This window comes from Acomys russatus, chromosome 21, assembly GCF_903995435.1.
Source record: "Acomys russatus chromosome 21, mAcoRus1.1, whole genome shotgun sequence".
NCBI lineage: Eukaryota > Metazoa > Chordata > Mammalia > Rodentia > Muridae > Acomys > Acomys russatus.
In genome coordinates, this window is record NC_067157.1 from 45,511,459 (window position 1) to 45,527,498 (window position 16,040).

The window sequence follows — 16,040 nt, forward strand, 5'->3', positions numbered from 1 at the left end:
GATCAGTGGCACTGCTGGCTTTTTCCTCGGGCCCCATTGAGCTGGCTTTGTGGGCTTGTTCCCGAACAAGCCCAGTTCTGTGTAATGTGTGTACGGGTTGCCTCTCAAAAGTTGAGGAAGGACCAACTGAGTTATGAGCATATTTTTGTAAATACTTCAAGTCCAGAGATGTAAGAAATCATCTAGGAAGAGGGAAAATGTCTCCAGGTATCTCTGTAGACATAAAGTTAAAGACTGAAAAGGTGTCTTTTGGAGGAGACTATTTGCATATTATCTATTAAATAAAAGCCTTCATTACATCACAAAGAAAATATGAAAAGTTATGCTATGACCAATAAAATATCCTTGGTTTTAATTGTATTGGTTGTTTTGAATATATTTTATATGTCTAAAGGCTATATATTTCTGTGTATATGCATATACATATGCACAAATACATATATTTACACAGAGATACACACACACACACAGGAAAGCGAGGACATGCTGCCTTTGGCTGAAGACTGATTGAAAACCATGTGCCATGTAAGCATGTCCCCATGAGAAGTACTTTTAAATATGTGAATTTTTTTTAATACTTTCAAATTTCTCCAAGCACTAAAATAGAATGTGTGATTATTTGATTCTGGAAAAAAAAAAAAAAATGGAGACCACGGGTCCAGGAGAAGACTCAGTGTACAAAGGCACTCACTACATGGCCTGGCAACTTGATGTCAGTCTCTGGAGCCCACATGGGGTAGAAGGAGAAAATTGACTTCACACAGCTGTCCACTGACAGCCACGTGTGCTCCGTGGCTCATACACATTCCCCCATTGCCCCCCCCCACCGCCACAATAATAGTAACAATTTTTTTCTTAAAAGAGTACAAACCAGTACAGACAATTTGTACATTCTTGACCTTAAAAATAATGAATCTAGCGGTAAAATTTTAATTCCTGAGGCCCATAGGACTAGCCTGCCCTATTGTAGGCAATTGAAATAGTTTTCAAGTGGGACATGAGATAAAGCTACTCTTCTGCTCCTTTGCCTTGGGCAGCTTTCTCAGTGTCTTGGGAATATTTGTAGGGTGGCCTGGCATAGGGCATCTGACCTTAAGAAGAGAGATGTAAGTGGGGACAGAGAGTTGGGTGGGTCACAGGACACTCAGATGGATTGTGCTGTGACTTTAGTCCCTGGGGATTGGGGAGGTGGCACACTATAGGCCAGGACAAACGTCTATTTCAGAATCTTGCCTGGGACTGGCCCTGGGATGGGGAACCCCTTTATGGAAGTTGTGCTTGGTCCTTGAGAATGCAAATAACCCCAGCAGGGTTTGTCAGTTCTGTGTACAGCTGAAGAGGTTAGCTTCTCCATCTATTGAGACATCTGTTTATCCTGGCCAGCCTCGCTGGAGAGGGAGGATGCAGACAGTCCCCTAGAGTAAAAAGGGACGAGGCCATGTTTTGTTTTCTAATACCAGGGCAGCTGTCTTATAAGAAGGATCAAAAATGTCCCCACATCAGTGTCCGCTTAGGAGTGTAATCCTAGACCTTATTTTAACAGATTCTTAGGGTCTGCTTCTTGTGAACTGTCAAAGCATTTTTCTGGCTTTTTTTTTCCCCCTTTAATATAATGCTATAAATTAGAACTAAATGTTGATAAGGCATCAAATGGATTTCTGTATGTTTTGGTGACTGAAATTTCATTATTATATTCACTTTTTAAGTTGTAAGTTGTTCCTAATAATCCTTACTATTTCAGAATCAAATTCTCATATAGATTCTTTTTTAGTTCCTAGAGAAATCGGAGCTCAATTACAAGCAAAATTATCATCCAACCTATCAACTTTGATCATGTTATGTCAGTGTTGTTCATCAAGAAATCATTAGCATATTAATGATATGACTCTTTAAACTGACTTTAGATTATGAAAATAAGACATACTGTAAAATCTTACTTATTCCAGCTTATTAAAGCATCTGGTTTTGTAATTCTCATACACACACACACACACACACACACACACACACGGAAATAGAATATGCTCTGGGAAGCATGTCTTCTTTAATTTTAACAAATTGGTTAAACAAATGTATAGTAAATACAGTAAGGGTGATTGCTAAAGACCATTTGGGGGCGTGTAACAGCATACACACACCTGTAAGTGCCAGTAGTGCAAAGTTCTAAAGTCTCTTCATGTGTTCTTCGCTAACAGTTGTGTGTGAGTCGGGGTAGGAGCAGGTGCGTTCATATCCGTGTGTCAAATCTTGGGTTGAGTTCTTTCAAAGAAGTAAATTGGTTTCACTAATCACCCTTGTATCTAGAGGTGTCTAGAAAACAAATTTATTTGATCCTGATATGGCCATTATTATCCAGCTCAATCTCTGCTTTAAAAAAAAATAAGAGCTTTTCGAGCGGTCTTTTTCCTGTAGCTGGTACAATGGTACATTTTAGGGTGACATCAGATAAGAAGTTGGTAAGGATGCTTGTTGCCCATTACATGGCCTTGCTGGTACTCACAACCGAAGCTGTTAGAATATGAATGCGCCTGGTTAACTAGATTGTTACCAGTGTCTGCCATCCTAGCTCTGTAAACCGTCGCATTTGGAGAAAGTTAGTACTGAGTATAGGGAATTCTTGTACATTTTTTGGGGGGGCGGTTGGTTTCCTATGGAGAAGAGGAGGGGCGTTCCCTGTAGGTTTTTTGCTTAGTTAAAAATGAAATATACGCCGGGCGGTGGTGGCACATGCCTTTAATTCCAGCACTTGGGAGGCAGAGGCAGGTGGATCACTGTGAGTTCAAGGCCAGCCTGGTCTACAAAGTGAGTCCAGGGCAGCCAAGGCTACACAGAGAAGCCTTGTCTCAAAAAACAAAAAAAAAAAAATGAAATATACTAATCAAAAACTATTCTGTAGAACCTGAGGACTTTGGTACCTGGCAGATAATAATAAAAAAAAAAATATTACAACTCATATGGAATGGCTAGTGTGTATTCAGTCCCAGTAGGCTTCTGTGCAATAGATAGCTATCTAGTAGATGTTGGCGCTCCATAAATATCCTGGGATACTGCTCTTTAGAAATCCTTTACCACAGAACAGGGGTTTGAGGTTATGTTGTCCACCCAACTAGATTCATACCATTTGGCTCCTTCCTACTCACCCATGAAAATCCCCAAGCCTGGTGACAGTCTGTGGGGACTCCGAATGTGCTGGGCTTAGTGTGCCTTATCCTGTGTAAGTCTGAAGCCTCCAAATGCTCCTTAAGGCCACAGAAACACCCCCCCCCAAGGTTAAATGAGGCAAGCTTAAGCAATAATTAAAGTATTCCTGATTTTAGAATATTCTATTAGGGATCTTAATCAAGGCAATAGACCTTCACAGCTAACCAAATAAGCAACAATAACAATAACAACAAAAATCTTTTGATTTATAATGTAAATAAATGAAAACTTTGAAACTGTCTAATTTTCCTCCCCTTCTGAGGATGGATCCTGGCGTTTCTCCATGGCCCCTGCTAGTTCTGCTAGCTCTTATGTTTGGCATTGATAGAGCCAAATTTTAGATCACAAGTTTTGATAAATAGCTCACAGTGAGAATAATATTTATCCTTGACAGTGAGCGGGATTTTATTGTTTCATGTAGGCCGCGTGCTGGAGAAGATCCAGAGGGTCTTGTGAAGGGCCAGTTTTAGAGTGGGTCATGGGACAGTGGGGCAGAAGGAGATGTCCCACATGTCTCACCCATGGTACAGGTACCTACATTGGTGTAGACTGGCTCTTGACAGTGCATTCTGCTAAATTGTCCCCTTCCTGTGAGCATGGCTGGCATCCACCACCTGTCTGAATGATGCCACTGACTGAGATGATTCTCAAAATGCATCCCTAGGACTACAGGTGCATCAGCCTTCTGGGAGTTTGTTAGCAGTTCTGGAGTCCCCAATCCAGTCCCTTGGGATTGTAGACCCTGAGGGTAGACTGTCAGCCAGCCAGCCCTTCAGGTGCATCTGATGCCAACTCAGGGACTAAATGGCCCAAAAATGATCCTTTTCCCAGACTTCAGTTTCTTTTATAAAATGAAAAATTCATAGTAAGAAGGTTCATTTTAAGATACCTCACCCCTCGAGCCTCACAACCCTAAGGTTCATGCCTCAAGTTCTCACAGTCTACCCAGCTGTGATGCAAATTACGTACCTGGCAGAGTCAGTCAGTAGCTGAGAAGACAGACTCTGAAATCTGACAACCTATGTTCAAATTGTGTTTGTTTGTATTGTTTTTATTTTGTTTTCTTGCCCTACAGGTCTCTTGCTTATATATTATGGTTTCTGATTATGTGTTTTAATGGGATTTCTGTATTTGCCAATGTGTGTTTCTCTGTGCTATATATGTTTCTTGTGCTTTTTCTTTGGCCATTTGTTTGTTTGTTTGTTTTCCTATTTCAGAATGTTTGTTTTTATTTGAGCCTCTTCTTTCTCTTCCTCTTCCTCCTTCTCCTTCTTTTAAATAGATGCTTGTTTGTTTTCTAATGAGAGAGAGCAAGAAAGGATATAGATTTGGATGGGTGGGGTGGTGAGGAGGATCTGGGTGGAGATGGCAGAGGAGGAACCATAGTTAGAATATATTAGTCACCCAAAATGGCTATGCGCTGAGCTCTTGTGAATTGGAAGCAATAGTGGCCATGCTTGAAGAAGGTAAGGGGTCAGCCTACAGCACACAGAGCAGAGGCTGGGCGCTTAGGAAGTATTCTTACATCAGTTAGCTGCATGGGCGTCTCTTCCTAAAGCATCCCGAAACTTCGGAGGTGGAGATTTCACCTTTTATACCTTTATTTCTCATGTTTGCATGGTGTTTTAATATGTACTAAGGGGCTGGGGAATTGGCTCGGCTGTGGTTAGGATTACCTATTGCTCTTGCAGAGGACCCAGATTAAATTCCCAGCACCCACAAGGTAGCTCACATCCAGCTGTAACTCCAGTTCCAGAGGGATCTGACTTTTCTTCTCTTCCCCCCCCCCCCCCTTTGAGATGAAGTCTCTTAATGGCCTGGCATTTGCAAGTAGGCTAGACCGGCAGGCCAACAGTCCTCTGGGATCTGCCTGTCTCTGCCTCCTCAGTGCTGGATCATAAGCTTAAGTAACCATCCCTAGCTTTTTCCATGATTCCATGGATCCAACTCTGCTTCTTATGCTCACAAGGCAAGCACTTGACCCACTGAGCCAGCTAACTCCTCTTGCCGGAATAGCAGTCCTGTTGGATTAGGGGCCCAAGCTTGTGACGTCATTTAACTTTAATTACTTCCTTGGGTGTTAGGGCTTTGACAGCAGCAATTCAGCCCATTGAGGGTTAGATCATACCTAGAAGAAAGGCTGGTGGGAGTGTGTGTGTGTGTGTGTGTGTGTATATGTATGCATGCGCGTGTGTGCACCAATGGCAGTTACATTCATCAAGCAATTGGTCTGCAGAACCACAGCAATATCTGATGTAATAAATGCCTAAATAGGTTAAAATCTAAATGTCTACAAAAGGATGGAACGCAAGGTCTATTTTGAACGTGCACCCTCAGAGCACTCGTTTTCACAGGTTATAAGTGGTTTAGCTCATCTTCAGGGGAAACAAAATCGCAGCAATATTTATCTATGTGGAAGACATAGACTTTTTCTTGGCCGTGGGGTTTCCCCGAGACACGTGAAGAGGGAGCATACGCAAACGGCCATGCAACAACCCGTTGTGCACTAAGTGGGGTTACCCATTGTTGCTCCACTTTGCCTCATTGTGCAAGAAGGAGGTGCCCAGGCTCCCCCAAAAGATATGCTGGAGCCCTGAGGTCTCTTGATAAACCGTGGGATTGCAAAGAGAAAATGCATGTGCGATAAATAGTCTGAAGTCAGACCTGTTTGATGCGTGGAAGCCCGGGGAAACTCTCAGGTCTCAGCTTTTTTCTTTCGCACCAGCATTAGAGGATAGTGGTCTGGTTTGTTTTTCTTTGCCCCCTCCTCCTCCCCCTGAGCTCCTGAGGGAAGATATCACATATCAGAGCGGGTCCTGTGTCTGAGAATCCTCTCGGAGGTTTCTGTGTATTCGAATTTTTCTCCTCAGAGTTCAGAAAGAAATAAACACTGGTATGGGGGACAGGATGGGGCTTTTCTCCTTTCTAGGAAAAACACTGATGATGGACTGGTACCTCTGGCCAGTCTCTGAAGTGACTGGGGTCCAGACTCGCAAATGCTCTTCCAGGTCAGGGAGGCCGTCTCATTCCTCCTTTCCCCTTGCCCAGAAGCCCAGTTGTGCAACCCTGTTTGTTTTGATGCAGTTAAGATCTCCATTTCTAAGTCTAAATTTCTGTCCTATCATTTTTCAGAAGGGACAAGAGACTTTTTGACATGTAATACTAGGATATGACATGCAAGTTCTGCCATTTACAACCAGTGGTTCTTGGCTTATTTTTCAGAAGAGCAGCAAAGCCAAATTCCCCATCTGGTCCTTCTGTCAGCGTGCATAAAGGGCCAGACCTATACACCTCCCTGTCCCCCCGAGGTCACCCAGCCAATTCAGTGTCCCCTCTGTGGAGACTATGCTTTTGTCTTGCTGACCCAAGGAGTATTTCCCCCTTTTATTTACTCCTACTTGTTCTTTGGCCATCACTTAATGTCAAATATGATGACACTGGTTATCTGGTGTTAGCAGCTTACCAGCTGACTTGTTTTTTCTTAATTCCTTCATGGAGACCCTGACCACCTAAGTTTAGCCTTATCAAACATCTAGTAGGGTAAAAGACTGATTTTTATGACTAGTAAAGTAATGTAAAAAGAACCCAATAGTTCTGCCATATAATTAACATTCTTCCATTCTCCCACCATGAATGTTCACACTCTCATTTTCATAAGGGGAAAGGGGATATAAGCTTTTTGCTTTGTTCATTTGTTAAAATTTTGTCTAAAGTAGCAAGTAATATTTTACTTGTTCTTAATGTTTCATTTCCATACGGCTTTATACAGTGAAGAGACATAAGTTGCATCTTCCTGCGTCACACCACCAGGGATTTCTAAGACCACTAAGCTAGCATACAGTGCAGTGTCCAGATGTGTCCACATGTGTAGTGCAGGGTCACAGGTTATGGGCCAGGAAGATTATAAAAAGGAGAGAATGTGGCAAGGCGTACCGGTCTTCAGGTGATACTGTGCCCCACTTGAAGCCACAGCTTCTCATGGGGAAAGAGAGAGTCTTTGCCCAGGCCTATGGGAACCTATTTATGGGTACAGATGAAGGTCAAATTTTGTCAGCCCAGTTGTCCCTGTGATTGGCATAAGGAAAGGACCTTACTTTCCTCCTTTTACACCCAGCTGCAGTTCCTGAGGCTCCAGCTCCAAGATACCCCAGGCTCGTGATCTCTCTGGAAGAGTTCTCCTAGTAACCACCAACCTCTAAACAGGCTGCTGGCCCACACCGTTTCTCTCTTCATGGGAAAGGTCCCTCTGTTCTTCCATTAGATAAACAGATGTCATAGCTAACTTGACTGGGGTAGTACTGTCATAGCATCTCCTGGTCTTCTTTCCTTTTGCTTTCGTTAGCTACCAGTCTGTTCTTCCCTTGCGGGGGCACTCCTGACTTCCAGGTTGGTTGCCTGAGAGTCCAGCTTAGCAAACTGTGTACATCAGAAATAAGTGTTTCCCATGACCCTCAAGGCCTGTGCTCCTTTTGTCTGCCAGGCTGCTTCTCCCTGATCCTCCGAGGCTACCAGCTCTTTCCCTGTTATCAGCCAAGCACCCTGGCAGCTTCACCCTAGGCTCTCCTATAGAATCTGTTACTTGCACCCAAAGACAAACCTGAAAGCCACTTTTAGATAGGGTCAGATTCTTGTTCCAGGGGACATCATAGGCCCCTTGTAAATCAGTCAGTCAACCAACCAAGAAAGTAAGCTAGAGTGGGGACAGTGATGGAGAGCCTTCCAGCCTCACTCACTAAGCTCATGCAGGACACTTTATTACAATGACTTTGCTCTAACTGTCATGACTGATGATACCCAAGTACAAACTCCCTGGATGACTTTGAATCCACCACACATTACTTTATCTTCTGAGAGCATTACTTTTGGTTTGTGGACTGTGTCTAACACAGCTCCAGGGACAGACCTAGCTGGGGAGGCAAAACAAACACAGAACATGCTAGAAAACTGGGTCTGGGTGGGCTGGGCTCTCTGATGGAGGAGCTGCAGTCTCCCTGAAAACCTGGCATGTTTATTATATGCCCTTGAACAGGGAGGTGGGCCTGTTTCATATGGCTGGATGAGAAGGCAGGGCTACTACATCAGATAAATAAGGAGGCAAGGTTATTATATAAATGTGAACAAGGGGGCAGGTTTAGCTAATCTCCAAAGGCGCAGTCTCTGTAGGGGGCAGTCTTCAGGCTGCAAACCAAGAGTAATGCTCTGACTGTGCCCAATGAAAGTGCTGGGTAGGGAAATTGGAGGTGTGCTTTATAGTATGAAAAGACCCCATGTGTGGCCGGAGAATGACAGTCATGGTTACTGCCCATGTAATTCTGTGTTTGGAATAGGAAATACAGAGAGAGAGAGAGGGAGAGAGAGAGAGAGAAAAGAAGAAGAAGAAGAGAAGAGAAAGAAAGAGAGAGAGGAGAGAGAGAGAGAGAGAGAGAGAGAGAGAGAGAGAGAGAGAGAGATTAAAAATAGGATCACTCTAGTTTGAGGAAGGATAAGTTAGAGGAACTGTTAGAACAAGAATTACTTTTTAGTGGTGCTGGAGAGATGGCTAAGTGGTTAAGAGCACTTGACTGCTCTTCTAGGGGTTCTGAGTTCAATTCCCAGCAACCACATGGTGGCTCACAAGCATCTGTAATGGGATCTGATTGCCTCTTCTGGTGTGCCTGGAGACAGAGCACTCATTTATTTACATAAGACACATAAATAAAGAATTGCTTTTAATTGTGGTGTGTAACTGTGCGGTACACACACACACACACACACACACACAAAACCCCCAGCGATGATTGATCACCATGTGATTGAGCAGTGTGTACCTACAGGAAGTAAAGCATCCTAGACAGATGGGTCTTCTCTCCCTGCCTGTGTCCTCTTACCTGCTTCTTTTCAAGTTTCAGATGTCCGTGCACACATCCTTTCCTCAGGAACGTCTCCCCCAGCTTCCAACAAGCCCCGCCCTTCCTCCATGTTTCCATGACACTTGGGCCTATTTCTCATAAGGCCACCTGCTTATGTGATCCTTTCTGTGCCAAACTGCCTGGCCAGACCCTAGGTCCATAGAGGCTAGAGTATTACGTAGACATTTTTTTAAAGATGGTATCTTCAGTAGTTTACAGTGGTAGGTTGGCCTGAGGATGGTGATGAGTCTGAAAACCCTACATTGGAAGCAATAGGAAAGCAGAATCCTGAGACACATGACAGATGTCCAGGTGATATCCCAGGGTGAATCCTGGGACACATGACGAATGTCCAGGTGATATCTCAGCGTGCCCAGAGCCAAGGGTGCAAGTGTCCCCCTTGCCCTTTGCCATGAATCCCTGCCTCCAGGGTAGTTTCTAGTAAATATTTGTATCAAGATGGGCGCAGTGCCACACACCTATAATCCCAGCACTCAGGGAGGCAGAAGCAGGAGGATTGCTGTGAATTCAAAGCCAGCCTGACTGGGACAGCCAAGGCTACAGAGGCAGAGAAAACCTGTCTTGAAAGAAGTAAATATGCATAGAACCCTAATAGTAAATCTCTAGTAACTAAAGTATTGTATGGACTGGGGGAGTGTGACACCAGATAGCTTTTGTGTCCTGTCCCGTGTTGTCCCCTGCCCCTGGAGTGCGTATCAGTCCAAGGTCAGAATAGACTACAGTTGAAGACCAGGAAGCAGAAGCCAGTAAAGGGCTTGCTGAACAAGCATGACAACCTGATTTAAAAAAGAAAAGGAAAGAGGAAGGAAGGAAGGAAGGAAGGAAGAAAGAAAGAAAGAAAAGAAAGAAAGAAAGAAAGAAAGAAAGAAAGAAGAAGAAGAAGAAAAGAGAAAAGAAAGAAAGAAGAAGAAAAAGAAGAAGAAAGAAGAAGAAAGAAAGAAAGAAAGAAAGAAAGAAAATCCAGCACGTAGATGCATGCTTGTAATCCCAGCCTGTGCAGTTAGAATCCCAGCACCCGGAAGGCGGAGACAGAAACAACCACAGTATTTGCTTGCTAGCTGATCTTGCTGGATCAATGAGTCCCAGGTTGAGTGAGAGACCCTGACTCAAAAAAACAAGGTGGCTTTCAGTAGAGGAAGACACTCAAAACTGACCTCTGCCCTCAACATGCTCACACACACACCCTTGTGAACATGTATGCATGCATACCCACACATATGCACACACAACAGGGCCTGTGAAATGGTTTTTCTGGTACTTGCCACCAAGCCATACAGGACCAACAAGGTAGAAAGAAAACATTAACTCCCAAAAGCTCTTTATCTGGTCTCCACATATCCACCATGGCACTGGTATCCCCACCCCCACCCCTAAACACAATCTATCAATATAAAAAGAGAAAGAAAACCACAAACTCAGAACTGCCTCCAAGTGGGCAGGTAGCCTGAGTCGGAATAAGATGCCTAGTAAATTACAGGATCCAAGCCATAAACCAGACACTCATAGCGAGATGTCCAAATACCAGATGAGGAATTGTGTTAGAATATCTCAACAGTACTTCTCCAATACTGATAGGACATAACCAAAGGATTAGGTTGTCTGTCTGTCTGTCTGTCTGTCTGTCTGTCTGTCTGTGTTCTACTAGAAAATAAGCTCCAGGAAGGCAAGGTTTTTACTGCTTTATCTCTCCTGTGCTTTCAGTGCCTAAGATCATATCCAGTCCATGGTAGCCACTCAATAAATGTTGAGTGAGATGTGAGCAAACATGAAATACATTCGTGACGATTAAGCATTTATGTCACTAACTAGACATAAACAAGCAAACATTAAGTTAGAAGCACTATCATTTGGGATTAGAGCTCAGAGTAAAAAACCAAAGGCTAACAGTCTGAACTAACCTATGAAGCAGACTGTCATCGGCCTTTCAGGCCAAGATTCCAGAGTCAGTATGGCAAGCCAGGAGCAGCAAGAAGCTGGACACACCCCTCAGCCACACTGGAAGGGTTTACTGAGGGCTTCCTTCTTAAAGAAGTGGGTGTGGCTAAGGGAACCTGGCCAGAGATGCTACCACAGGCAAGACAAACCGCAGCAGGATGCCTTTGCATCCATGACAACCCACAGGGACCCTAGAGGAACCAGCGAACAGCCCCAGGGAAAGAGAGAAAGCCCCAGAGGGGAACTGCTCAGATGTGGTCACTGTTGAACATTGGACTCCAGATACACAAACAGGTGGAAGAAATACCTCCTTCCCCTCTCTTCTTGCCTCACACTACTACTGCTTCCAATTCACCAAACCTGCCTAGGTACCTGAAAGGAAGAGAGCAGAGAGTCCATCCCCTGTGGCAAAACAGGGTCCTGGAAGGCTGGGGGTAAGATGGACTGGTGTTCAGCACATAAGGATTGCCATCATGTGAGTTTACTTTGTCCCACTCGTATTATAATTTTGCCAATAAACATATTCATTAACAAAATGTGGAGACAACATCCTAGTGGGAAACAAAAGAGCTGGCTGCTTGCAACATCCCCCCACCAAAGGCCTCCTTCCCGTTCTTTTTCTCTTCTGTCTTATATTTGCTAAGGATTTGATGGGTCTTATTCAAGATAAACCACAGTAAATTTGGCTACACTTGTTTGGGGACCTAATTAAGACTAACCTGTCTTGAAGCAGAACTCCCCCACCCCCCTTCTCCCTCCCCCCCATCCCCCCTCTCTCTCCCCTTTGTTCTCTAAGTGTAAACAAGTTAGTTCATGTGCCCCTGTGGGAGCTAGGATGAGGCAAGCACCGGGACTCCCTGAGACTTTCAGCAAGTTTGACTTTCTCAGCTTGGATCCCAAGTCATTAAATATGAGATGAAAGATGAGCCCTGAGTTTGCTCCACAAGATTGCAGTGGGAAGTACGTGGGAAGGCAGCCTAAAAGAGCTACACCTTACTGTCCGGAGTGAGTCTCTCTCTCTCTTCCTCATTATTACCTGAAGGACAGTTTGAGAACATGGAAGAGAGATGAGCTAGAGAAACAGAGCAAACACACACACCATGGTCACAGTTGTTTCTGTCTGTGGTGCGCCACACTGCCTGCTGTCTGGCACTCATCACACTAGTCGTTATGGATTTGAGGCTTGTCCCATCCTGCCTGACAACAGCTCCAAGAAGGAGAAACTGGTGTCCGAGGGCAGACTCCAATGTGAAACATGGAACACAGCGCCTGCCTCTAACTGCAGGCGAGTGAGGGGGAGGCTGTTAAATCCCGAGAAGGGGTCCTCAAGCCGTTGCTATGTATATTGCAGGCCTTCTGGACCACAAAGAACAGTCCGCCATGGCAACCCATGGGCAATTCAGATGGTTGGAATCACAGGCTCGGATCTGTGGTCCTTGCTGCCTTCTTTAATTTAAAACCAAATCTCATGAGGAATAGAACCCTCAGCAGCCCCTCACCCCAACCCGGCTCCAAGTGCTGCTTTCCTGGCATGGATGCTGTTTCTGGCCTGCTACACATTCTACCTGAGTAGGATGGTTCCCTTGGTCAAGATCAACTAAATATATGCTCCAACTATCCTTCTTCATAGCATCCTCTGAGATAAATCCCTTTGCTCATAGGCTGTGCATCAAACTACAACAACCCCGTGATGTTTGTAGTTTGGGGGGCACAAGAAGATCTACAAGGATTCCTCCCCCCTCACCCCCCTCCCCCGTGATGCCTAGAGGCGATGTGAGTAGGGCATCTGAATGAACTCTCCCACTGTTCCAAGCACTTTGCCTGGGTCGCCCTGAAAGTTTATACCCTCACCTCTGCTGTTTTAAGAACTGCTTCTGGAGCTACCATTATTGGGTCTATGCAACAGCTGGCCACAGCTGGCCTGTGCCTCTTCCTCTCACCCAAGTGCACCCAGGGAGCTGTGTTGGCAAGGAGAGGGAGAAGCCAGCAAACAGGGGTTGCCTCTTCTGCTGGGATGTGAAAGCAGTGTTTCCTCTGAAGCTATAAGGCTTCTTTTTTAATTAGAATTTTGGAGCTGCAACTGTGGGATTTCAGCTGCACACCCTTGCTCAAATTGAAGTACGCTGTGTCAGTGTTTGCAAAAGTGTATTGTGGTGAAGGCCTCTGACTGTGAATGGAATTGATGTGTGTTATCTCCTGGGGTGGGGGGGGGGCGGGGAAAGAAATGTGTCTAAAAGCCAACTACATTTTCCAGGGATAATTCTTCCATTGTGCTTTGCACAGCGAGTCCTCCAGGGGTGTCCTTAAAGATGGGACTGATAGATGATTGAAAGCAAGAAGCTATTTGCAACATATTTGCTTGCTTGCTATCTGAAAGCTGCTCAGTTCAGAAATAGCTACAGCTTGATTTCATTGCTCGGGAGAATAAAGGCCAGTGTCCTAACAAAAGGGGAGGACAAGACAGAGCTAAGGCTTGCCCTCCTCACAGAGACATGAGCCGGTAGAGGAACGCCTACAGCAGAGCAAGATTTGAGGGTCTGGAAGCAAGCTGCTCACCCCATTCCCTGCCTGGCTGACATGGCAGGAATGCAAGTGAAAAATTCAATGCTGAGTCTTTTGGGAGGGCAGGCTGTAAAAACCAGTGTTTGGAAAAAGGTGGGTGCTGTGTGTTTGCTTACTCCAATTTTTGTTTTGGTTTTAGCTTGTTTGTTTGTTTGTTTATTTGTTTGTTTGCTGAGACAGGGTTTCTCTGTGTAGCCCTGGCTGTCCTGGAACTTATTCTGTAGACCAGGCTGACCTCGAACTCAGAGATCCACCTGCCTCTGACTCCCAGGTGCGCCACCACTGCCTGGCCTGGTTTTTGTTCCTTTGAGACAGGATTTCTCTGCTTAGCTAAGGCTGTGCTGGAACTCACTCTATAGACTAGGCTGGCCTCAAACTCACAGAGATCTGCCTGTCTCTGTCTCCCTGAGTACTGGGATTAGAGGCGTCCCTCCGTTCTTACATTTAGTGCAGCAGTGGGTAGAGGGGAGAAACTAGGCCTTTCCACTGACTGACATGAGTTACTAGTGTGTGTGGTTCAGATACTCTTGGCAGATTTAGTTCTTGGGTACCAATGTAGGCAGATGCTCTCCGCCTACCTTAAGCCACAGTTTCTCTTGCTGAGAGTAAGTACTTTTTAAATTGGTGGAAATAAAGTCAGATGCCATTGAAATCATTTTGCTTTACAACTAGCCCTTTGGAGAGAAAATTGCTAGGTCAGCCTCTTTGTTTGACCAAGTGTGTGGTCATTTCCACTCACTTTCAAGAGAAAATCTGTGTGCCCTTCAAAGGGACGCTTGGGCAGATGTGGGGTGCTTGCTTGGGCTATGCCACTGACCTGGGCATTCCTCACATTTTTTTTCCCTGCAATATACTGAGAAAATGTGACAATATCTACTTTGCCTCTGTGCCAAAGGAAAAGTTCTAATCGGCTAAACACAAATTGGGAATGTTTTGTGAAAGCCTGCGTATCAGAAAAGAGTTGGTTTTGTTGGTTGTCTTAGAAAATGCAAGCTAACGGCAGTACCTAAAACCACAGAACGGTCTTCTCTGCACGTCCCTCTCTCTGGCTTTCAACTGCTGTGCTTGATGGAGAAACCCTGACATACACTTTGAAGTAGCTCCTGCAGGTTCCAGCACCTCTATATCTGAAGCCATGACACAAACTTCTAAAGTTTTCCGATCGTGTCTGACTCGAGGCTGACTCCTTTCTTGAGGCCCCCCTACCACCACCACCACCCCACGCCAACATGTGCCTTTCCTGCCATTTCTGGCCCATCCTTGTCCAGCTTCTTGGCGCTGTTGGCTGCCGCCAGAGTTTGCAAAGTGTTTCAGTGCGGCCAGTCTTAAAGCCCCTGCAGCTGTACGGCAGCTTCCTCCTCTTATCACCCGAGACACCTAGACAAAAGCATTATAATCTCATTTCTAACATCCCAGGGTAGTTCTTAAAAGAATTGGACAGGCTAATTCTTGGCATGGGGGTTCTTCCCAGGGGGAGTTGCAGTTTTTACTCATGACTTTTACTTATACCCTATACCAAGAAAGACTTGGGGTATTTTTTAAGTGTGTGTGTGTGTGTGTGTGTGTCCTGGTCTGAAGGGGAAAACACACACACACACAGACACACACACACACACACACGCATGCACACACGCTTGCACACATGTGTGCACATCCATGCATATCTCTATATGAGTTCATATGCATGTGAATGTCAGAGGACCACTGTGGGTGCCTTTTCCCAGGGACCTTCCACATTTTGTTGGAGACAGGGTCTTTTATTGGCCTAAAACTTCACCAAGTACACTAAAGTTGATGGCCAATGAGGTGCAGCCTCCTCCTCCTCCCATCTCAACATCCTTGAGATTACACATGTGTGTCATCACCTCTGGGGACTAAACTTGGTTCTCATGCTTGTGAGGCAAACACTTTATTAATAGCGGCATCTCTGTAGCCCGAGAGCCAGTTTCTAGCACAGGTTTTGCACCCTAAGCCCAAAATCTGATTCTGAAGTACTGTGAAATCAGAAAACCACAAGATCTCAAAACATTTAGAGTGCTGACATAATGTCACAATGGAAAATTCCAGATCTCAAAACTTCATCTCATACACAAAAGTATGACAAATGTTGTCTAAAACTAATTTCAACCTATGTACACACCTGTATATACTAAATAAATGAAAACACGTTTGGACTTGTGTCCCATGCCCATGATAAATAATGTATATACAAATATTTCAAAATCCAAAGAATTCTGAAACCCCACCAATCCTAAGCAGTTAGGCAAGGGACAGTCAGCTTGTGGTGGCATTTCTGGCTGTGGCAGGCTCTAGGAAGGTTTATATTTTTTCACTGGTGGAGACTTTCTCACCCTGCTGACTTTAAATCACCTGCTGGCCCGAGCTTTCCTTTCTCGCTCCCATGTGTTCTAGTTGCAACAGATACATCCAGGT

At 44.8% G+C, this 16,040-nt stretch overlaps 1 protein-coding gene across 4 annotated transcripts in view; it reads left to right on the top strand.

Annotated features, from left to right (window-relative positions):
* Window positions 1–16,040, top strand: part of Plekhg1 (pleckstrin homology and RhoGEF domain containing G1) — a 151,810-nt gene that overhangs the window by 41,953 nt on the left and 93,817 nt on the right. The gene's annotated exons all lie outside the window — the stretch shown is intronic.